This window comes from Pelodiscus sinensis, chromosome 1 (genome assembly GCF_052426305.1).
Source record: "Pelodiscus sinensis isolate ZL-2025 chromosome 1, ASM5242630v1, whole genome shotgun sequence".
Taxonomy (NCBI): Eukaryota; Metazoa; Chordata; order Testudines; family Trionychidae; genus Pelodiscus; species Pelodiscus sinensis.
The window spans coordinates 290,551,235-290,574,137 of record NC_143052.1 but is presented as its reverse complement, the minus strand read 5'-3'; the positions used below and the strand labels follow the sequence as shown (position 1 = coordinate 290,574,137).

At 45.0% G+C, this 22,903-nt stretch overlaps 1 protein-coding gene across 11 annotated transcripts in view; it reads left to right on the top strand.

Annotated features, from left to right (window-relative positions):
- The window catches only part of ENOX1 (ecto-NOX disulfide-thiol exchanger 1), a 549,328-nt gene that overhangs the window by 295,655 nt on the left and 230,770 nt on the right, over positions 1-22,903 (top strand). The window contains exon 1 of one of the 11 annotated variants that reach the window (XM_089775469.1): positions 7,692-7,827. The exons of the other annotated variants lie outside the window; for them this stretch is intronic. The gene's annotated coding sequence lies outside the window, so the exon portion shown is untranslated. Of the gene's footprint in view, positions 1-7,691; positions 7,828-22,903 lie in introns of those variants that run through there. 11 annotated transcript variants of the gene reach the window in all.

Below are 22,903 nucleotides of genomic sequence, written 5' to 3'. Positions count from 1 at the left end.
ATACTGAACAGCACATTCCCAGCCCCACCTCAGAGCAATGATTTAAATGAAGCATGGGCATTTACATTTTATTTTCCAAAATTCAAAAATTAATTGAGTTAAGGCCAGGTAAGTCCTCTAGTGCTGTACATAATTAGATCTTCCCTTTTAGAAAAAGCCAAAAAGAGCTAACCATTTTGGATGAGTCTCTGAATGCTGTTTGCACTGGAGAGCTTATATTAATTGCAAATTTCAACATATAGATTTGGCAGGGGCATTGGTTTGCATATCTGTACTTCAGAAATAGTCAGCCCTTCTGCAGTGGATAGCTCCATTGTGAAGCTTGACAGAGATTTTTTTCATCCACTCCTGTAGTGCCTTATTTGAGCTTCAAATCATTCAGTGTCTGATTATCCCAGACAGCATTCACTGCTGCTGTTCGGAATGCTTTGGGCAGCAGTGAAAATGACAAGAATGATGTCACTAGCATTTTGTTGCTTCTTGGGAAAGCTACGAGTAGTAGCCAAGTCAGGCAGGCACTGGCATATTTACAGAAGGGATCCCAAATAAAAGCCAGGAAAGGTAGAAAATCAGGGACTCTTCCCTTCCTCTGCCCTGTTCCTTGCCTCTCCCTCCCCGCAAGAGACTGGATGAAGAGTAGAATAACAGGGTGCCCCATAGACTTTGCAGCATCCAGGAGGCGCTGGAGTTGAGGAGAGAAAGAGGAAAAAATGTTTCCTTTCCTGAGCTAGCTGGGGCTATGAGGGCTTCAATTTATCAGGTCTTTACTAAGCATACAAAGATGGATCTCGCATCTAGGCACAGAACAGGTAAAAACTCTGTGCTCTTTGACCAGTAGCTTTCTAGTACATTTTTCAAACCCTGTGTATGTTATCATTATTTATTGGGGCTTGCAGCATTGCTGGGCATGCAAGTCAAGTAAATAATAGGTATGTGACATATAGTTTCTTCAGCTATATTCACAACAGTGATTACTTGTGGCCTGGCAGAGACATAAACTAGGTGTCTGGCATGCTTTTAGTGCCACTGACGGTTATGCCACACAATCTTGTGTTTTTGTACAAGCAGTTTTCCTGTGATGTTTGTTCAAATATAAGGTACTGCAAACATTAGCAGAAAACATTTACCATTTTTCCGATTATCTGTGAAGTTTCAAAAGATGTTGCCAAATTAATTATTGTTGTAAAAGGAGTGTGTTTGTGTGTGTGTGTGTGTGAGAGAGAGAGAGAGAGAGAGAGAGAGAGAGAGATTACTAATGCTACTTATCTTTTAAAACTTTGAAGTGTTGATTTGAGGGGAAAATAGCTAGTTAAAACTTAGGCTGCACCAGCCAACCCAAATGAAACCGCTGGAAATTGCATGGGTAAAGTACATGCTGCTCTGACCTCACTGCTCTCAGGACATGAGCTACCTAGATTCAGGTCAGCTTGGGCATGTCGGCATTTGCTGCTATTATGCCCCATTGCAACATAGACTTACCCTCCAGCAATCTGAGAGAGAATTTATCTGTCACATATGAAAATACAATATTTACATTTCATTGTAATGTTATAATTGGCTCCGAAATCAAGGGAGTGTCCCAAACTCACACAATGTCCTGAATATTACAGTTCATCTCTGTATCTGTAGTTTAGGTGAAAGATGTATAAAATCATTCACTTTCTTTCAAATATGAAGAGATTCAAGCCCACCACTTATTGCAGCTAAGGTTAGCATAAGCTTACAATAAAACTATTCCTTCCTGATCTACCTACTTAAGATCATACCGTATAAATACAGTGCATGTCATTAAAATCTTAGAAGAGCCGTTGTGAGTAATTAGATTGAAATGACAGTTGTTGAATTCCCTACACTAAGATTAGGGAATATCACAGTAACATAAATTACTGACAAAGGCAAAACTATAAAGACATCAACTGGGAATTTACTCTGAAGATTGCCTATGTAAAAATATTTGGGAGTGCAGTGTTTGTCTCACAATGATTTCCATAGCCAATGTCTTCAACGTACAAATTTTTTAAAAATATGAATAAGCCCTGCAAACTGAGCCTTGGATCTAAAAGTCAGATTGGAGCCTTTATTTCTCATACCTCATAGCTGATACGAAGGTTTCTGCCGCACACATCAGACACTCAGTTACTTCTCAGTAACTGAATAAATCCATTACTTTCACTTTATGGCCTCAATAACACAAATGCATAACCTCTGTGCCATCAGTGGATTTCCACAGGTGTTACTGACTGGGACTTAAAAAACAATTTTGCTGATTATGTTTGAGTTGGAGTAGAGTCTAGCCACTCCATCTTTGGGTATGTCTACACTATAGCATTATTTTGAAATATCTTATTTCAAAATAGTTATTTTGATATAGCTTATTTTGAAATAACGCATCTACACACAAAATGCATTTTGAAATAGTGTTTTGCTATTTCAAAATAGCGTGTCCACACTGAGTGGACGCTGAATTACATTTAAGGCCGGCCAGAACCAGGTCCAGCAGGGCATCAGGTCAGGAGTTACTTTGTGTGGCTGCTGCCTGAGGCTCTCTGAGGCCTGTGCTTAAAAGGGACCCCCCTTTCCCCTGGACAGCTTTCCCTGCTAGCTTGCTTACTTCGATATGGGACAGCAAAGCATTTTGTCTCTGTGTGCTCTGGTTGCCCTCACTTGGGACACCACAGCACTCTGCAACATGGAGCCAGAACCACCCCCGGGCACTCTCGTGCTTCTCATGGATGCGATGCTGCGAGCCTGGCTGCACTTTCTGCAGGCTGCCATCTGGGAGGTCCATCGGGGGGCTGTCAGTATCCAGGAGGCCCTGCAGGAGAGCTTCCACCCTGAGGAGCACTAAGAGCCTCCCTGGTCTGCCCCACTGGGGGCTTGTGCCTCATTCCTCCCTCACGTCCTTCCACTTACCCCTCCCTAACCCTCCTTCTTCATGTCAAATAAAATACATGTATTTTCATGAACACAAACTCTCTTTATTTAACAAAACTGGGGAGGGGGAGGATGAAACTCTGGTGAGACTGAGGAAAGGAGGAGGGAGAGGGAAGAAGAGAGGGTGAGAGAGGTGAGGGGGAAACCTGGGAGGAGGGAGCTGGAAGGGGGAAGCAAGGGGAAGAAGGGAATGGGGAAGCTCAGGGCTCAGGTTTGGGAGTCTTGCTGGACCAACTTGATTTTCATGCAGACCTTCTCCTGGGTTTGCATGTGGCTTTTGGTGGCCAGGCTGGCAGCTATCCTGCCATAGACGGCCGCGTTCCTCTGTCTAGTGCGGAGATCATGGACGTTGGGGGCATCCCTCCCAACCTGAATAAAGTCTACGATCTTCACCCTGAATCAGGAAGGCGCCCACCTTCTCCGGGCCCTGGCAGGATCGTTAAATAAAAGGTGCCATTTTTACAATAAAAATGTACAACTGCTTTTTAATGGTGACCACTTTACATTAGTTTAGTTTAGTGTTTTCCAGTTGTTGAAAACAGGCAGCTCCACAGAGCAGTTGTACTCTAGGTCCTGGTCTACAGTAAAGAGTTATTTTGAAATAACCCCCTTATTTTGAAATAATAAATGAAGCGTCCACACTACAAAACCCGTTATTTAGAAATAACAGGCTGGTTATTTCAAAATCTGCACTTCTGCTTTTCTCAGGGAATAATGGCTATTTCAAAATAGTGTTAGTGTGGACACTTCGCTGCTCTGCTATTCAAAATAATTATTCACCAAAGTAATTCAAAGTAATTACTCCCCAGTGTTTCCTGGGGCTCTATGTTGAGGTAGCACGTCCACAATAATTGAGCCTGCCTTGGACTAATTTCGGGGCTCCCTGTAGTGGAGACATACTATTTTGATTTTGTTATTTCGTGCATTATTATTTAGAATATTGTTATTTTGAAATAATTTCTTAGTGCAGACGTGCTCTAGCAAGTTACTATAAAATATGGTGTAACCCCAACAAGTGGAACCGATCTTGGTACCTCTGGTGGTTAGTGCATTAGATGCATTTTTTATCGACTATTCGATTGGTCAATACGGTGCCTACGCCTTTGAAGTGTAGCCATAGCTCTAGGGTTGCAACAGCCCTAGCTACACTTAAAAGGCCAAAGCGCTGTGTTGAGCATGGGTTCTGCTGGGGACTCCCCCACTGACCCCGGGCTTTGCGCAGCACTGCCTCTTTGAAACACATATGCAGCCTGACACCAGGTTCCCCAGGGCGTTTCAAAGTAGCATCACCACACTGAGCCCAGGGTCAGCAGGGGAGTCCCCAGCTGATCCCGGGCTTCACGTGGTACTGCCACTTTGAAATGCTGTAAGGAGCCTGACGCCAGGCTCACCACGGCATTTCAAAGCAGCAGTACTCTACAGAGCCCGGAGTCTGGCCCCAGACTTCAAGTGGCTCTGCCACTTTGAAGTGTTCTCTCCTCTCCATCCCCCTTGCTGCTTCTTTATGTATTGATTTAAACAATATATTTGTTACCGAAAAGCTATATAAGCAGTGAATAATGTATGTAATTGATATAAGTAGTAATAATATCCAAGTGCACTTCACTTCAATTTCATTCCATCTTCAAAGGCCTTTCTTCTTCCTCTTCTGTGCAAGGTGTCCCTCTATCATTACTCTTTCATCTTCTCCTTTGGATTTCTCCTGCCACTTCCACCTCTCAGTCGCACTGAGTACTCTGGTCACCCTCTGCACCTGAGGCTTGCCTGACCTGATCTGTTTGCATAGCATCCACTCTAATCTCGGTGCTTTGACTCACAAATCTGCCTCTACACACTTTTTGTCTCCTGTTATCCAGTCCCATGTTTGTGACTTTGTCTCTAACAAGCAGTCATGAATGGCCCACATCAATTCAGGTATAAACATGACATGTGCTCTTCCTCCAGCCCTAGAACATGCTGTATAACCAGAGTGAGGGAAGCAGGGCTATGATAGGATAGGTGTCCCCTCAGAATTCCCACAGTCATCTGCTGCCTTATATCTTCCTTGCGCTGCTTGAGAGAGGCATGAAGGGATTTAGAGGAGGTCCAGGATATCACCTAAGCATTTCTCTCCTCCAGCATGTCCAAAATGGAACTGCTAAAATTATATTTTGCACACTTTTATGAATCTACCCTCTTTCAGTCTTTCCGATGGTTCCACTTGGCTCAGCAAAATAGGGTTGCCAGGTGTCCGTTTTTTGCCCGGACTATCCATTATTCGGGTCCCCTGTCCAGTAAAAAAAAAACAACAGAAAATACCAGACATGTAAAATGTCCGGTATTTCCTGTTTCCCTCAGACAGAAGCCCGGCAGGGACAATTTTCCCCTGACGTGTCTGGCGGGGGCAGGGGAGTGAGGAGCGCGGGGCCATTTTTTGCTCAAAAGACTTTTTTCCTGGTGGGTTTTTTTTGGTGTGGGGGATGTTCTGTATTTCTTGTTAAACCATCTGCCAACCCTACAGCATAACAATTTTTAACATCTGTTCCTTGCTTTCAAGGCCCCTACTTAGTTCTACATCCCATTTCTAATCACCTCACAATCCACGCCTTACAACATCCCAAGACATAGTACATTTCCCCCCCCTTTTTCCATGCTTCTCCCATCTACCTAGAAAGGTTTTACATTTCCAGTGAATTCGATCCTTTACCCCTTGTCATTCAGATTAATCCACTTCTTTTCCTGACTGTATAAAGCATTTTCACAAAGAGCACTTTTTCTGCGAGATCCTCAAATACCAACTTACATCAGTGAAACGCTCTCTCCACCACAATATTTCAGAAAAGGAAAATTAGAGGAGAAATACTTGTCATGCCAAAAATACTGTACGTTAACAGCTTCCTCTTTCTAATTGTACTATCTCATTTGTATCTGTTGTAATCCCTCTAGTGCAGGAACTGTCTTGAACATAGGCTAGCACTGAATTATACCATTGACACTTTAGAATTAAAAATAATATTATAATAGCCTGGATGTTGACACACTGCTACATATTCTTGGATCTCTCACTGACGACTATTACACAGTAAACGATGCTGCCTGGCTAGTCAGAAATACTGAACAAAAATAAAGAAATGTTTTTCAAATTGATTATAAGAGGCTTCATCTTCAGTGCGAGATCTTCTGGCAGAAAATATGCTAATGAGGAAATCATTAGTATAAGCTGCAATCTCATTAGCATATTTTCTGCTGTTTCTTTTTCCGCAAAGGGTTTTTGCGCAAAAAGAAGCAGTGTGGACGGGGTTTTTGCCAGAGAGGCATAAGGATCTTGTGCAAAACGGGGTTTTTGCTCAAAAAAAAACTTGCACAAAAAGAAACGGAAGAAAATATGCAAATGAGATTGTGAATTATGCTAATGAATTCCTCATTAGCATATTTTTTGCTGGAAGATCTCGCACTGAAGATGTAGCCTTAATGTATTAGAACCATAGGGACAGTTAAGTGCGACTTCTAGTTTAAGTGAATCATGGAACAAAGCTCTATAGTACTGTTGAAGAAAATATTTGTAACATTTTTTTCTGCCCTATTTGGTCTTTAAGAGGAGGTCAAATGTGGGATAGTGGGGAGAGCAGCAATATTCTTCCAAGTTTCACTCACAAAACAATCTTCATTAAGTTGGGACACAAAATTACTCACTACTCACAGAAGATGTTCAAAATCTAGTTCAATCATGGTTATTTTGCTGAGCTCCATTGGGTTTGGAGTGGGCTTGGGCTTATGATGTTATCAGCTAAAGTCTCAACTTGCCTTAAGGCCGCAGAATATCAGTTGCTATGCCACCATTTTAGCCGTTTGCTTCTCCAGTGCAGACACTTTTGTTGAAAGAACTGGAATCATTTCTTGATCTCCGTGTGTAAACAGCTTCCCTCCCTCCATTTTCTCAGAGGGGATCAGCTAATGTTAAAAGCATAAGGGTGCAGCGACACATAGCTCAGTCCCAGTCTTTGAACTGCTGAAGGTCAGGAAATTGCTAATCATGTATTTAAAGTTTTATTTACAATGTTTTATTTACAAAGATAATCACTTGTATTCCTTGAGCTGTTACTGATTGTACACACTGTATCTGAGTCACTCAATACCATACCAAGAACACACTAAGGTAGGGTTGCCAGATGGTTTCATCAAAAATACCGGATACACTTGACATTACAGGCAGTCCCCGGGTTACGTACAAGATAGGGACTGTAGGTTTGTTCTTAAGTTGAATCTGTATGTAAGTTGGTGTTGTAAAGCAGGCTTATTCTGTCCATAGCCTTCGCGTATAGCCCATCCTGCCACACAAGGCCCCTCACACAAAACCCAGATACTCAGAGGAGCATGGGCAGCACAATGCAGTTTTGTGAATGGAATTTGATCTTATAGGCATTCTGGGACTCACAGGCGCCAAAAAAACAGGGAGGTGAGCATGACTGGATAGTGCTTACAGATAAGCCTCATTTGACCGTAGCTTGACCAGTCTTAGGGGTAAGGGAAAAAGTAAACATAGGGTAATAAAACACAATTGTCTTACACTAACTATGCCCCATCTGGTCCTGTCCACGAGGGGATCACGCATACATCACGAAAATTCCTATAGGGCAGTATTGTTATACTACCTCATCACTAGCCTATCAGGCCCTGCCAAATGCAGACCCTAGCATGGCACAGACACCGAAGTTTTGTATAAAAGACCCTCAATCCCTTTGTTCGGAGGTTCCGTGTATTGAGGGCACGTGTCTTTTTTTTTTTTTTGCCCGGCTAAAGGATTGATCACTCTGAGGCTGCCTCCCCACCCTTCGAATCAAATATAGCGGTGCACGAGTCCTGAGCATGCTCCGAGTTCTAGTGTGTCTTTATGTTGTTATCGTTGCAGGATTTGTAAGTATTGCTTAAATTTATTAATTGGTGGTTTAGTTAATAGTTAAGCTGTATTAATTATATCCTATAATCCTGTGAAGTATAAGTAAGTCATATTAATTGTATTGTATAGATAGTGTGATTTTGTGCTATGTGAAAGGGTTAAGCTTTAGCCCAGGTATTAGTGTTAGAAGAAAAACCTTTGAGTTGTCAAATTGTAACAGTAAAAAATCAATGACTAACTCCACCAGCTGTCCTAAAGTGACACTGGAGGGATTGGCTGTGGGTGGTTCTTTTATTATCATTATTTTGGCTTTGTTTTTTGTATTTTTCATTTGTATGCTACGTAGCCTTAGGCGAATTAGGGATAGTGATTTGATATAAGTGAATTGTAATCAAAGAATTGTAATCAGTTGGGTATAATTGTGCCCAAGCTTTTCTATGCTGTAAAAGTACTGAGCAATTGCTAGTTTAAACACCTACTTGTTAATTGCTGGTTTTGACCACTTAATAAAAATCATTTGTTTCACCATCATCCAGTAGTTTTCACTGGGTAGTCGGCTTTAACCCTTGAGGCTCCCATCACATCACCGAACCAAGGTGTAACAGTCGGAACTGGCATCCAGATTCAGCCGCTGCTGAAACTGATCAGTTTCAACAGCGGCTGAATCTGGACACCAGTTCTGACTTACATACAGATTCAGCTTAAGAACCCCAGGCGTCCCCAAGTCAGCTGCTGCTGAAACTGATCAGCAGCTGATTCCAGGAAGCCCGGGGCAGAGCAACTCTGCCTCGGGCTTCCTGTAGTCAGCCGCTGGTCAGTTTCAGCAGCGGCTAACTTGGGGAAGCCTGGGGCAGAGCAGCTCGGGTGCTGCTGGGTTGGTCCAGTAGCGCGGCCGCTCCTCGCCGCTACTGGACCAACCCAGCAGCACCCCAGCTGCTCTGCCCCAGGCGTCCTGATTCAGCCACTGCTGAAACTGATCAGCAGCGGCTGAATCAGGACTCCTGGGGCAGAGCAGCTGGGGTGCTGCCGGGTTGGTCCAGTAGCACCAAGGAGCGGTGCTGCGGGACCAACCGGCAGCACCCCACCTGCTCTACCACAGGCCCGGGGCTTTGCTCCACGTCTCCCTGGTCTGCTGGGGGGGGCACTAGCTGCATCCCCCCCCAGCAGACCAGGGAGACGTGGAGCAAAGCCGCGGAGGACCCGGGCCGGACCGCGGCGCTTCCAGATCAGCTGGAAGCGCCGCGGTTCCGGCCGGGGTCCTCCGCCGCTTTGCTCAGTGTCTCCCTGGTCTGCAGACCGGGGAGACGCTGAGCAAAGCCGCGGAGGACCCGGCCGGACCCGCGGCGCTTCCAGCTGATCTGGAAGCGGCCACGGGTCCGGCCCCGGGTCCTCCGCCGCTTTGCTCCCCGTCTCCCTGGTCTGCTGGCTCCCCCAGCAGACCAGGGAGACGGGGAGCAGCTTTTCTCGCCCTGGAGGAGGCGGGCGGCGGGACCAGGCGTCCCGCCGCTCCAGTCCTCCGGGGCGAGAAAATCCCCGTTCGTAACTGCGGATCCGACGTAAATTGGATCCGCGTAACTCGGGGACTGCCTGTATATCACAATCTACGTTACATCTTATTTAGAAATACCAGACATTTATATTTGCTCATTTATATTTTCTCAATTTGTTTCCTGAACAGAAAGCTCAAATACTGGACAGTCCCGTTCAAAACCGGACACCTGTCAACCCTACACTTAGGCTACATCTACACTAGAAGGTTTTTGTGCAAAAGCAGCTGGTTTTGTGCCAAAACCTGCGGAATATCCATACCTCAAATGAGCTCTTGTGCAATTAAATGGGCAGTTTAAATGGCAGAACAGAGGGCTTTTTCCTCCCTAGGTAAACCGCCTTTTCCGAGGCATAACTGCTTTTAGCACTGTAGCTATTGCGCAAGAAGGCAAGTGTGGACACTCCAGTTGTACAAGAAACCCCCTATTGGAAAAAGCACAGGTGCTCTGATTGCCATTCTGTGAATGGCTATCAGAGCTTTCTTGTGCAAGAGTGTCCATGCAGTGTAGAAGCTCTCTTGTGCAAAAGCACATTGCTTTTGCGATGTGCTTTGAGGTGTGGACGTGCTCTTGTGCAAGACGTTTTTCTGCAAAAACTCTTGAACAAAAGGCTTCTTGCACAAGAAGCATGTAGTGGAGATGTAGCCTTAATGTATACATCAGACTTCGCATACTAAAGAAAGAGATTCTTCTTCCTGCCATAAAATTTGTTGTGTGTAATGTATCGTTTGTGAGTTCAAATTAAAAAAAATATTTGCTTGGGAATGCAACCATTTTAACAAGTCTTATGAGAAGACACAGGTATTTTGTACTCTGCAGTCTAGAGGTAGCCAAAATGCATAAAATAGAAAGAAGCACAGAACATGTAGTTCCATAGTTATTTCTGCCCAATATACCACCCTGTGTATTATGTTGTAATTTTTTTTTTTTGGTAACAAGTCATTTCATTCTTCAGGATGGGCCTTAGTCTTGTTTAACCAGAAGGGTGATGATTTGGGAAGAATATGAAAATTCCTTGTGAAAAACTGAGTACTCATGCAAAACACACATGCGTTATAAAGACCAAATGAAGTGCATCAATTTATTTGCTTACCCAGAAAGGTTATTTATCACTATATACATACAGTACATAGTATTGTTTTATAAGACAAAAATATAGTCATGTATCTGATGCACTTATTTCCATTTCATGGTTATTTTCTTTCAGAACCTTCACCAAGTTGGCTAGGGATAAGATAGGGAGCTAAGCTTTCACTTCTTTTGTAAATTAAGAAAAAGTAAATTTCCCCATCCTTTTGTCCTGCAACCAGTGAAGACTATTTATTTAGGAAAGAATGCCACAATATATCTTTCTCCCTAAAAGTGGACTAAGGGGATTTCATGGGCAGATGTCGAAAGTTTTCCTTAACATACAGGACAACATTAAGCAAAGTCTATTGGAAAATTACATTTGGTTCCATATTGTTGCTCTTCAAAATGCTTGTTGATGGACTCAAGATTTTTTTCTTATTATTTATTTTATTTTTATATTTACAGGAATTGCTAAGATGGCTATTGCTATAGTCTCTGGAATTCAATAGAATTCCTACATTCATAAGAGCTCATGAGTTATGTTTATAAGTGATCACACATTTAAAGATGGCAGTGTTAGTCTGTAACTTTAAAAAACTTAAAAAAGAGTAGTCCAGTAGCACCTAAGAGACTAAGAAAAAATATGTATAGTGTAGATATTTAAGAATCTTTATCTGCATTACATTTTAGAGGGAGGTTTACAAAAATGCTTAATAGATTTAGGCATACACAGTGGACCATTGGACCCATCCAATATGGCCATTCTTACTACTCTGATCTTGACCCTGAATAGTTTAGATACATAGGCTTATACAAGAGGTTAGGTAAAAAGAGATGATCAGGGCAGGGAGAGTAGGGAAACTGATCCTGCTGCAAGACATCTGTTTTGTGACCATGTAATATTATAATGACTCCTCCTGTAATATTATAAGGCCAGAGACTGGAATGCATAGTGAAGTGCTACACTACCATAATGACAGTCATTCTTAAAGAGAAACTATCAACATAAAAACACCTGACTTCTTGACCAAAAAAACATTTCCGAACCATTTTACAAGAAACACTTAGGATTCGTGTAGTTGGAAGAAATTAGACTAATTCTGTTTCTCTCCTTTTATTCATTTTGGGCATCAGATAGTGCTTAGATAGTATGATTCATAGCGTTTTGTGTAGTCAGTTTCGACTGAGTCTTCTAAACTGTTTTTAACAGACTACATTTCAAGGGTTCAGTGTCACTTTAAACCCATGTTTCTTGAGACATACTCATTCTCTAGTCAAAGGACATTCCTTTCATTCCCTGCACTCTTGGAATGAAGGACATATGTGTAAGAATTCTGGGTCTTATTGTCAGTGTGAAAGATCATGTCCAGTGTTTAACCTCATATATGCCTATGCGGCGCCGCCCTGTATATAGGATGGTTCAGGGCGGATGCCCCAAGCCCCGGACTTTGGAGGACCCCTCAGGGGCCATCTCAATGGTCTTATGTATGAGCCTAGCTCAGGGAGACAGCAAGGGTAGGCCCCTCCCACATTCACCTGGGCATCAGGAGCTAGAGGGGCCCAACAGTGTGCTCCACTCCGCCCCACTGTCTCTTCCCATTCCACTACACTCATACACTCAGCTTCTCCGTAGCAGCAGGAAGCAGAGAGCCCCGGCCCCAAGGCGCTCCACTTCCCGCTGCTGTGGAGAAGCGAGGCCCAGCAGGCTGGGAGGGTATCACGGCTGTGTCATCCAGCCCAGGATAATGCCTCAGTTTGTGGGGGGGAAGGGAGTGGAGCAGGAGCAGGAAAGGTTTTGCCGTGGGACAGGCAGGGGTGGAGCGTGGGGGAAGGGATGGAGCAGGGGTGTGGAGTGGGTGGAGCAGAAGCAGGAACTGGGAGGGTTACTAGGAATGGTTTCCCCAGGTCCTGTGCCCTCCTTGGGTCAGCTCTGTGCCCATATATAGCATCCAAATGTACCATGGACAGTGCATCTTGTTCTGTGTCACACACAGGCCCATTGATGGGGTGAGGGGAAAGGGGAAAATTGCCCTGGGACCAAGGCTCCACCACTATTGTAGCAGCAGTGGCATTTTGAGCCCCAGGCTCTTTCAATCTCTGCCAGAGCGCCACCTCTTCCACTCAGGTGCCACCACTTCCAGAAGCACAGAACCAGTCCCCTCCCTTGACCCAGGGCCTAGCAAGTCTGCCCGTCCCCTTGGTCACACAAGGATTTGTGGGATTAAGATCTCCCAGTTTTCCTTTACATTTGGAACAGGAATTAACTGCAGTGTCTAATATACTGTAGTCTGGTGACTTTGGGTAGATAATGAATTTTTAACAATGAAATCTGTATCACAAAAATCAGTGATGAAGAAAGCAGAAGAGTTATAGATCATGACTGATATCATAAGTGATGAGATGATATAAAGTGTCATTTTCACATCAATACAATGCTTTAATTGTTCAAGTAGAACAGTAACTCTATGTTATTTAAATAGACTTATTGTCTGCTTGCACTATCTAAATACTCGATTGTACTGAGTGATTTACCTCTGCTGTCAATGTTGCTACTGACTATTGAAGAGCTGAGTGAGTCTCAGCTGATTTAAAACTACCAGGTCCAAATGAATGAAAGAAAACCCCTCAGTCTTTGAACTGAATAAAAAAAGAACTGTCTCTTTCCTTCAGTGCAGTTAATGGGTGGCTCATCTGTTCTCTGCGCTGCAGGTTCACCCAATGGCGAGAAGGTGTATCCTTTTGCCTTGTCACTGAAATATCTCTACAGGCAGTCCCCGGGTTACGACAAGATAGGGACTGTAGGTTTGTTCTTAAGTTGAATCTGTATGTAAGTCGGAACTGGCATCCAGATTCAGCCGCTGCTGAAACTGATCAGTTTTAACAGCGGCTGAATCTGGACGCCAGTTCTGACTTACATACAGATTCAACTTAAGAACCCCAGGTGTCCCCAAGTCAGCTGCTGCTGAAACTGATCACCAGCGGCTGAATCAGGACTCCTGGGGCAGAGCAGCTGGGGTGCTGCCGGGTTGGTCCAGTAGCGCCAAGGAGCGGTGCTGCGGGACCAACCGGCAGCACCCCACCTGTTCTACCACAGGCCCGGGGCTTTGCTTCACGTCTCCCTGGTCTGCTGGGGGGGGCCACTAGCTGCGCCGCCCTCCCCCCCCCCCCCCAGCAGACCAAGGACACAGGGAGCAAAGCCGCAGCGGCGGCGGGGTGCCGCGCCTCTGAGGCTTTGCTCTGGCAAAGCCTCAGAGGTGTGGGACCCCTCTGCCTCCCCGGCTTTGCTCCAGGTGTCCCTGGTCTGTTGGAGACGGTCCCCAGCAGACCAGAGGCACCAGGAGCAAAGCGGCAGCGGCGGCGGAGTCCCACGCCTCCCCGGGTTTGCCAGAGCAAAGCCTCAGAGGTGCGGGACCCTTCCGCCTCCCCGGCTTTGCTCCAGGTGTCCCTGGTCTGCTGGAGACGATCCCCAGCAGACCAGGGGCACCGGGAGTAAAGCGGCAGCGGCGGCGGAGTCCCGCGCCTCCCTGGCTTTGCCAGAGCAAAGCCTCAGAAGTGTGGGACCCTTCCGCCTCCCCGGCTTTGCTCCAGGTGTCCCTGGTCTGCTGGAGACGATCCCCAGCAGACCAGGGGCACCGGGAGCAAAGCGGCAGCGGCGGCGGGGTGCCGCGCCTCTGAGGCTTTGCTCTGGCAAAGCCTCAGAGGTGTGGGACCCCTCTGCCTCCCCGGCTTTGCTCCAGGTGTCCCTGGTCTGTTGGAGACGGTCCCCAGCAGACCAGAGGCACCAGGAGCAAAGCGGCAGCGGCGGCGGAGTCCCACGCCTCCCCGGGTTTGCCAGAGCAAAGCCTCAGAGGTGCGGGACCCTTCCGCCTCCCCGGCTTTGCTCCAGGTGTCCCTGGTCTGCTGGAGACGATCCCCAGCAGACCAGGGGCACCGGGAGCAAAGCGGCAGCGGCGGCGGAGTCCCGCGCCTCCCTGGCTTTGCCAGAGCAAAGCCTCAGAAGTGTGGGACCCTTCCGCCTCCCCGGCTTTGCTCCAGGTGTCCCTGGTCTGCTGGAGACGGTCCCCAGCAGACCAGGGGCACCCGGAGCAGCTTTTCTCGCCCCGGAGGTCGAGGTGGCAGGACCGCTGCGCTCTGGGCGGTCCCGCTGCCTGCGAGCTCCGGGGCGAGAAAGCCCCGTTCGTAAGTGCGGATCCGACATAAGTCGGATCCTCGTAACTCGGGGACTGCCTATATATGTGATGCAGCTGAAGCAGACTGAATAATTTATTTGACAAGTTCTCCCTCTTGTTCTGCTTAGGGTAGGATTTTCTCCAATTTATTTCTTGTTTGAATTTCCTGATGGGAAATTTCTCTCATCACCTCAGTCATTGACAAACAGTAATTAGGTGTGTGTGTACATGGTTCTAGCTCTGAAGGGTGCAGAAAGTCAGCTCTTTGACTAGTGTAATTACCTTTATGTAGTGGCTCTGTCAGAGTATTCTGGGAACCCTCTTTCCTCCCATCTTTGTCAAACAGTGCCAAACTTGTGTCACTTACACTAGTTATAGAAGGGAATCCTAGAGAATACAACCTTCACATTTGTTTTGCAGAGCCATTAGTGGGAAGCAAATATAAAAAGGGGCTGTGCCCATCCACAGCAAATACATTCTTAATTGGAATGAATACTTACAACCATTTATTTAATGCTATTTACTTGATTCTCATAGTAGTTAGTTTGGTGATCAACTAACTGCCTAATCAATGCCGGAACAGAATTTTGCATCCCTGAATTACCCTCATCACCTTTTTGTCCAATTTTATCCTTAAAGCTTTTATCGCTTTTTTTCTTTGCCAGGGACAAAGTGTGTTTTTTGTTTTTTTAACAGTACTGGAGACCTGTTTTAATAAATGCCTGTTAGTTAAAACTGAGAGATGTATACCTATTTTTAGTTAACCTGATTAATGTGAAAACAGAGCCATTGATTGCAACAAAATTAGCTACAGAAAAACAAATCCAGTGGCACCTTAAAGACTAACCATTTGTTATGGCATAAGCTGGTACATAATGACATATATCACACTAGTAGATGTGCAGGTGAACGAACCTTTGATGGTATGGCTGATGTGTTTAGCTCCTATGATGGTATCACTAGGATAGACCCAGGAACCAGTCCCTGTAACTAACTCCATTGCCATCTCTGCCCATGCACCTACCCATTAAAAAGGAATAGGCACTTCACTTATATATCACAGGTGGACTTGTGCAGAGTGGACTTGGCACTCCTGACCAGTCCCGAATGAGAGAATTTGCCGGACCAAGGATGGTGTCCTGCCACCAGTCCCAAGCCCCATCGCCTACTGCTGGCAGGCTGCCCCAGCAACCACCCTGCCTCACCCTCCTCTCTCCCCCAAACCTGTCTGTGCTGCTTGTCCAGCTGCTTCTGGCTTACTGAGCCAACACAGGCTCTAGCTCTGGCTTCTGCCGCAGGGATCCAGCCCTGTGCACCCAAGGGCAGTTGTGGGGCTCCAGCTCCAGCCCAGCCCAGGCCCACACTCTAGCGTGTTGCTGCAGGGCTTTGGCCCTGCACACTAGCGGGGTGCTATGGGGCCCTGGCCCCAGCCCTATGCTCCAGGAGCTGCTGCAGGGCCCTGGCCCTAGGCTGCCACAGGGCTCAACTCCAGCCCAATGCTCCCAGGAGCTGCCACAGTGCTCTGTCCCCACTCTCCTGGGGGGGAGTCAAGAAACTCTGGCCCCACGCCAACTCATGCTGCCGAGGGACTCCAGCCTGGCCCTTTGCTGCTGTGGGCTGCTGAAGGCTGCCACAGAGCTCTGGCCCTAGTCCCTCCTGCCCTTAGGCTCCTGTGCTCTCTGGTCCTGCTACACAAGGGATGTTGCCAGACCTGAGTGCTGGGTTTTGGAGGTACAACCTGTACAGTAATTTTTGCAATACTGACTGATCCTTCCTGATCAGAATCTCAGAATGTAGCTCTGCGATGATTTTAAAGGTACACACCATTGCAAGCACTGTTGAGAGTTTTAAACCAAGATATTTGTATCTGCATTTGAAGAAAGTATTCACTGTTGGACAAAAAGGGCTGCTGAATGTATAAAAGCCAGCATTTGGAAAGGGAGACATGTCTGTGATGCAGAGCCTCTTGACTAGGCTGGTAGGTTAAGTCTCTGGTGAGGATTGTGGCTACTGTAGAAAAGGACCACAGGATCGACTGATTGAAGTCAACGTGATTTAAATCAGCAAGCGGGAAACCTCAGTTTAAATAATCAATTTTAACTATGTTTTGCATTTGTACTTTGTAGATATTTTCCCGAAGGCTAATTCTTATTGGTGAATAACCATGAAAACATGTTGATGTTTAAATTTGACGGTGTTTTTTGCCAGTTAGGAGGATCTACTCTATCTATTTATTTAACCATTGTGTTGCTTTACCTACATTTATCATGATTCCAAAATTTTACATTTGCTGTTATTTAAGAAAATGGTGAATGACTCATTCCTTTAATAGATGAAGATGTATATCTTACTTGTGATGTGTTTAGATAAAAGCCATCCCACTCTCAAATTTCCTAGACCAATGGTATTGTCTTGCAGGTTCTCGTCTCTTTCCCTCTACATTTGCAGAGAGGGCTAACTCATTAGTGGAGTAGTGGGAAGGAGCTGTTCTTACCACAAGCTGTGGGCAGGCAGATGAGTTGTCTTTTAATTTGTGGAGTCATGTAACTCCTCCATTCTTGCTCCCACATTCTTTACAGTGTGGCAGGCCATTGTATTACAAAGCAACTTGAAAAACAAAGAGCAGCCCTGTGGCACCTTAGGGCATGTCCACACTATGAAGTTATTTTGAAACAACTCCTCTTATTTCAAAATATCAAGGCAAGCGTCCACACTACCAAGCCCGTTATTTTGAAATAAAGGGCTTGTTATTTCGAAATAATAGCTCCTGCTTGGCTGTGTCTACACTACAAAGAAAAGTCAGAAAAAGATACGCAAATTGCACTTCGCAATTTGCGTATCTTTTTCTGCTTTTCTTCTGAAAGAGGCTTTTCCAACATTTGGCCCGTCTACACGGGGCCAGATGTCAGGGGGAAAAAACTCTTTCAGAACATCCCTTCTTCCTTGTAAGGAATGCTGGAAAAACGCGTCTGCTTTTCCAACATTTTTTTTCTTTCGAAAAAGTAGACATGTTCCTTGAATGGAACAGACATGTTCCTTAAATGGAACAGAGCTTTTCCAGGATCCCGGAAAAGTTCTGTAGTCTAGACGTACCCTTAGTGACAAGGTTTAGCAGTATTTCAAAATTGTTATTTCAGGAGTTATTATTTGAAAATAACTTATTTTGAAATAACTCCCTAGTGTAGACATGCCCTTAGAGAATTACAAATATATTGGGACATGAACTTTCTTGGGTAAAACCCAATTCATCAGATGATTTGGAGTTGAAATCACAGAATCCAGAGTACATATAACAGCAAAAGCAGTTACCTGTTAATTTTAGGACCAGTGTTAAAGACACTAATTGAGTCAGGCTGGATGTGTCCCATTCATAGCTTTTGATGGGTAAATGCATATGTCAAAGGCAGGGGAAATTGCATTTGTAATGTGTAACCAGTTAATATCTTTAATTAAGCCCAAGTTGATAGGGTTGGATTTGTAAATGAATTTCAGTTCAGCTGTCTCCTTCTGTAATTGGGTGATAAAATTCCTTTGGAGAAGAATGTCTACTTTTTAAACCCATGATTGCGTAATCAGGCAGGTTAAAATGTTCCCCTACAGTTTTATGTGTGTTACCATTCCTGATGTCTGATTTGTGTCCATTGATCCTTTGTCACAGCAACTGTCCAGTTTGGCTAATATATATAGCAGAGGGGCATTGCTGGCATTTGATGGCTTAGATCATATGTGTATGAGCTGCTGAAAATGAATCAGCACACCATCTATAGGGCTGTGTCCAGACTCAGGGTTTTTTTAAAAAAAAGTAGCCTTTTTTCGAAAAAACTTCACCTGCGTCTAGGCTGCAGCTGTGTTCTTTCGAAATTAAATCGAAAGAACGCAGCTTTTCTTTTGACGGTGGTAAACCTAATTTCTCGAGGAAGAACGACTTTTTTCGAAAGTGCTCTTTCGAAAAAAGGCATTCTTGAATGCAAACAGGTTTTTCGAAAGAGAGCTTCCAGACTGCCTGGGTGCTCTCTTTCGAAAAAGCGGCTTGCTTTTTAGAAATTTCCGCTTGCAGTCTAGACACTCTTTTTCGAAAGAGGCTTTTTCGAAAGTATCTTTCGAAAAAGCCTCTTTCGAAAGAGGCTTGCAGTCTAGACATAGCTTAGGAGTGTCACGGGCAGGGGGAGAAGGAGAAAAGGAGGAGGAAATTCTGTTGCCAGCTCAACCAAGTTCTTATGTGATTTTTGATTAAGTCGCTACCTCTTTGAGCCTCAGTTTCCTCATGTGTTAGATAAGGATTATATGGTATGGTAATGATTTGAGGATTAATCCACAGATGATTGCAGTATACTTTGCATTCCTTCACTGGAATGAACACAATGGAAATTCCAGCTATCTTTATCATATTTTTGCATGTTTATGATGAAAACAGGGAGAAGGCTGCCTCTGTGGTTAAGGCACTGCCCTGGGACTCAAGAGAACGGGGTTCCATTCCTTTCTCTGCTTCAAGTCTCTCTGCAACCTTGAACAAATGACTTAAATCTCTCTTGGTCTCAGTTCACTGTCTGTAAAATGGGAATAATACCTATTTTCCAGCACTTTTTTGCCTGCATTATGTACTTTGATTCTTCGGAGCAGGGATGGTCTTTTACTACACATGCAGATAACCTCTAGCCCATTGGGGCTTCTAGGAGCAGCGTATCCTCACCATGGTAAATCCCAAAGGAAAGAGGCCTTCTTGCATATTGAGCACCACCCTGCTCAATCTCTGGCAAGGTGCTTATGGAGCTTGGATTGCATAGTCAGCTTATGTCCATCCCTGGAGCAAGTGTAATACACCAGTAATAAATGGTGAAAGGATGCAATTTCAAATATTTTAGCATTTGGAGATTGATTGCATACATTTAAGATTCCTTTTTTCCACAATATTTTTCTAACTTGGAAGGATAGAAATAGGATGGGGTTTCCACTATTTCCTAATGGCGTTGGCATTTGAGCACTGAACTCTTTGGACGCCTTTCTGAATTCAGCCTTAAGCAGTTATAACACTGTCCTGTTGGAATGCTGCATGCTCCACTGTTGCCCTATGAAGAAAGAGACTTTAGTAAATATTCCATTTAACAAAGTAGTTCAGATTGCTTCGTGCAATCATTTGGAACATAGGTGCAACAAAGCACTTAAACGTGTGCTTAAGTCCCTGCCTATTCAATAGTAAGGATGTAAAGGAGTAGTTGACTACCTGATAAGCCTGTGCATATGGGGTAGTCCAGTCGACTACTCACATTCCTCCCCCCCGACATTTCTGCCTCTGTATCAGAGGAGGCGGGGGGGGGGGGAGCAGGAGCCAGTGCTGGAGGGAGCTGGTTTAAAAGCTGGTTCCCCCCAGCACCATCTCCGTGGTGCTGCCCATTCCAACCCACCCCAAACACTGCTGCCTCTCTCAGGCCAGGTCACCGTGGGCAGGGGCTGCTTCACAGCAGCAGTCCCTGTGTGTGAGGAGTCTCAGTGGGAAGTTGAGACCTCACCCCCATGCACAGGGACTGCTGCCATGCAGCAGCCCGTGTGCGTGGTGATCCGGCTGCAGGTAGAGGCTCTTTGCAGCAGCATTCACTGGGCGTGGGAGGTCTCAAATCCCCGGTAGGACCCCCACGCACAGGGGTGTGTGTGTGACAAAATCCTGCTGTGGCTCTGCAATTTAAAATGCAGTAGGAGCCAGGGGGCAGTCTCCCCGGCTCCTACTGCCTTTTAAAATGCAGAGCCATAGTGGGGTTTGGTCCTGCACCTGGCGCAAGTCGGAACTGAGCTGGGCTATCTATCAACTGATCGAGTGGTCAATAAAAATTTTGTTGACAATTCGATTAGTTCAATACCTGCATTTTAACATCCCTATTCAATAGAGTGCTTAAATATGTGCCTTAAGTTTAGCATTTGTATTGGGATGGATTCAAGAACGTGCTTCAGTGCTTTTCTGAATTGGGGCCATATTTTGTCCTCTGTGTAACAAAAGGGTCAGTACTAGTTGTGTTACTAGGTGAGAGACCCAACCTGTTGTATTTCTTGTTGAAGTTAAGATTAAAAACAGGGCTGTCCTTAGGATTTGTAGGTTTCAGAGGGATAGCCACATTAGCCTGTAACTAAAAAACCTTTAAAAAGCCCCAATGGTCCTGTAGCACCTTAGAGACTAACAAAAATATATAAATAGTATCATGAGCTTTTGTGGGCACAGCCTACTTCTTCAGCCTACTCTATTAGCGTCTTTTAGTACAAATACATGAATTAAAATGGTGTTTTTTTTCCTTTCAGTCCTCTCCTTCTCCCCTCTTTTTCTGCTTTATATTTCAAACTCTGGGCCCCTTGCTCCATATTTGTCATCTGAAGAAGCGTGTTGTGTCCACTAAAGCTCATGATACTATTTATATATTTTTCTTAATCTCTGAGGGTATGTCTACACTACCCCCCTAGTTCGAACTAGGGGGGGTAATGTAGTCATACGGAGTTGCAAATGAAGCCCGGGATTTGAATTTCCCGGGCTTCATTTGCAGAAAACCGGCCGGCGCCATTTTTAAATGCCGGCTAGGTCGGACCCCGTGCTGTGCGACTACACGCGGCACGGACTAGCTAGTTTGGATTAGGCTTCCTAATCCGAACTAGCTGTATACCTCGTTCCACCGGGTTCATTTGCACCTCCCGGGCTTCATTTGCAACACCGTATGACTACATTACCCCCCTAGTTCTAACTAGGGGGGTAGTGTAGGAAGCCTAAGGTGCTACAGGACCATTGTTGTTTTTTAAGTTTTCTTAGGATTTATGGTGCCTTACGCAGTGCTATTAAACTAGTGCCTCTGTGCCTATTAGTACCTGAGGGGATGTTTTTAGAGATGTAATTTTATTATTTTCAGCAACAACAAATGAAATATTTTTAAAACGAATTTTAAACTGAGGTCCTGAGATTAACACAGTAAATTCAGAAACTGACAGTCTATACCCGAGGTTGGCAAATGCCTGTTAAATGACTTAATTGCCACTTGAATGGCTCTTTCACAGATTTGATGTTTTGCTGATACGTAAAAAAGCCTGCCAGACCTAAGTTAACTAGATCCTCTATTGAGGAAGCAGCGCCACAGAACAGGGATAGGAAGAGGAAGGTGGGTGGACATTCAGACCCACAGATGCCTTAAAACTTTGGGTGCCCTACACAGCTGCATATTCGGCATATGGGTGGCTCTGATAAAAATGTCTAAGAACACTATTTAAATTGCTCTCTGTTGGGGAGGCATAGTCACTCTCATAATTTCGATGAATATCATCATTTAATTTGATAGTAAACTTTTAAGGTTAATGTAATGATCTTTGTACTAAAACGGGGTAAGCAGGACAACCTCCATGGGCTGGATCCAGCCCGCCAAGTTGGTGGATCCAGCCCATGGCCGCTCTGCGGCTTCCCCACCCCCAGGCCAATTGAGACCTGGGGACAGGGGAGTGTGCAAAGTCTCCTTCCTTGCCAGGGGTGGCACCAGAGGGGCTCAAAGACTTCATGCTCTCCCCCACCCCCAGCCCAATCAGAGTCTGTAGGAGGGTGGAGCATGAGAAGTTTTCTGGCCCCACCCCTTACACTCAAGGCCCCACCCCTGCCATGGTGGCCCAGGGCCACTTCACAAATTTATGAAGTGGCCCCCCCTTTAAAAATTGTTGCCCATCCCTGTACTAAAACAACAACCAAGGCTTTGGGCTTTTTAAAAAAATTTTGGATTTGTCTGCTTTTTCTCAGGAGTACCTGCTGTTTACTCTCAGTTGGGCACCCAAGAATAGAGGCCATTTTTTTTTGCAAATCATTAGTCATTTTTTTGCAAATCTTCATTCAGGGTTAGACAATGTTGAGTAGAGGGATATTTTCCCTCCTTACAATTCACTCATTTGCTCCTTATAATTCTCAAGCTTGTAGCGCCTAAAAATGTCTCAAGAGAAGCTCATTGGTCTTTCTAAAAGGCGCTTATTCCAACCCACTGCTTTCAACTCTTCTGAAGCATGTATGGTGAGTATTGGTCCGTACTTATAATCGATTTTATCTGTATTCTCAGGATCAAACTGAATATGTCCAGTAAAAGGCATATACTATAAGTTTGTTTGCCAAACACTTCTGCCTCCTTCCTTGGTCCGGGAAAACATTTTGTAGAAATAGAAAAAGCAAATGAATAGTTTCCCCAGTCCCTGCACACCCTCCCTTGGGACATGGGGTTTATTACAAGCCAAGGGGAACATTTTTATGGGAGCCCTTTGTTGAAACATTGGCAGCACATCACTGGACTAGTTGCTGATACAGATGG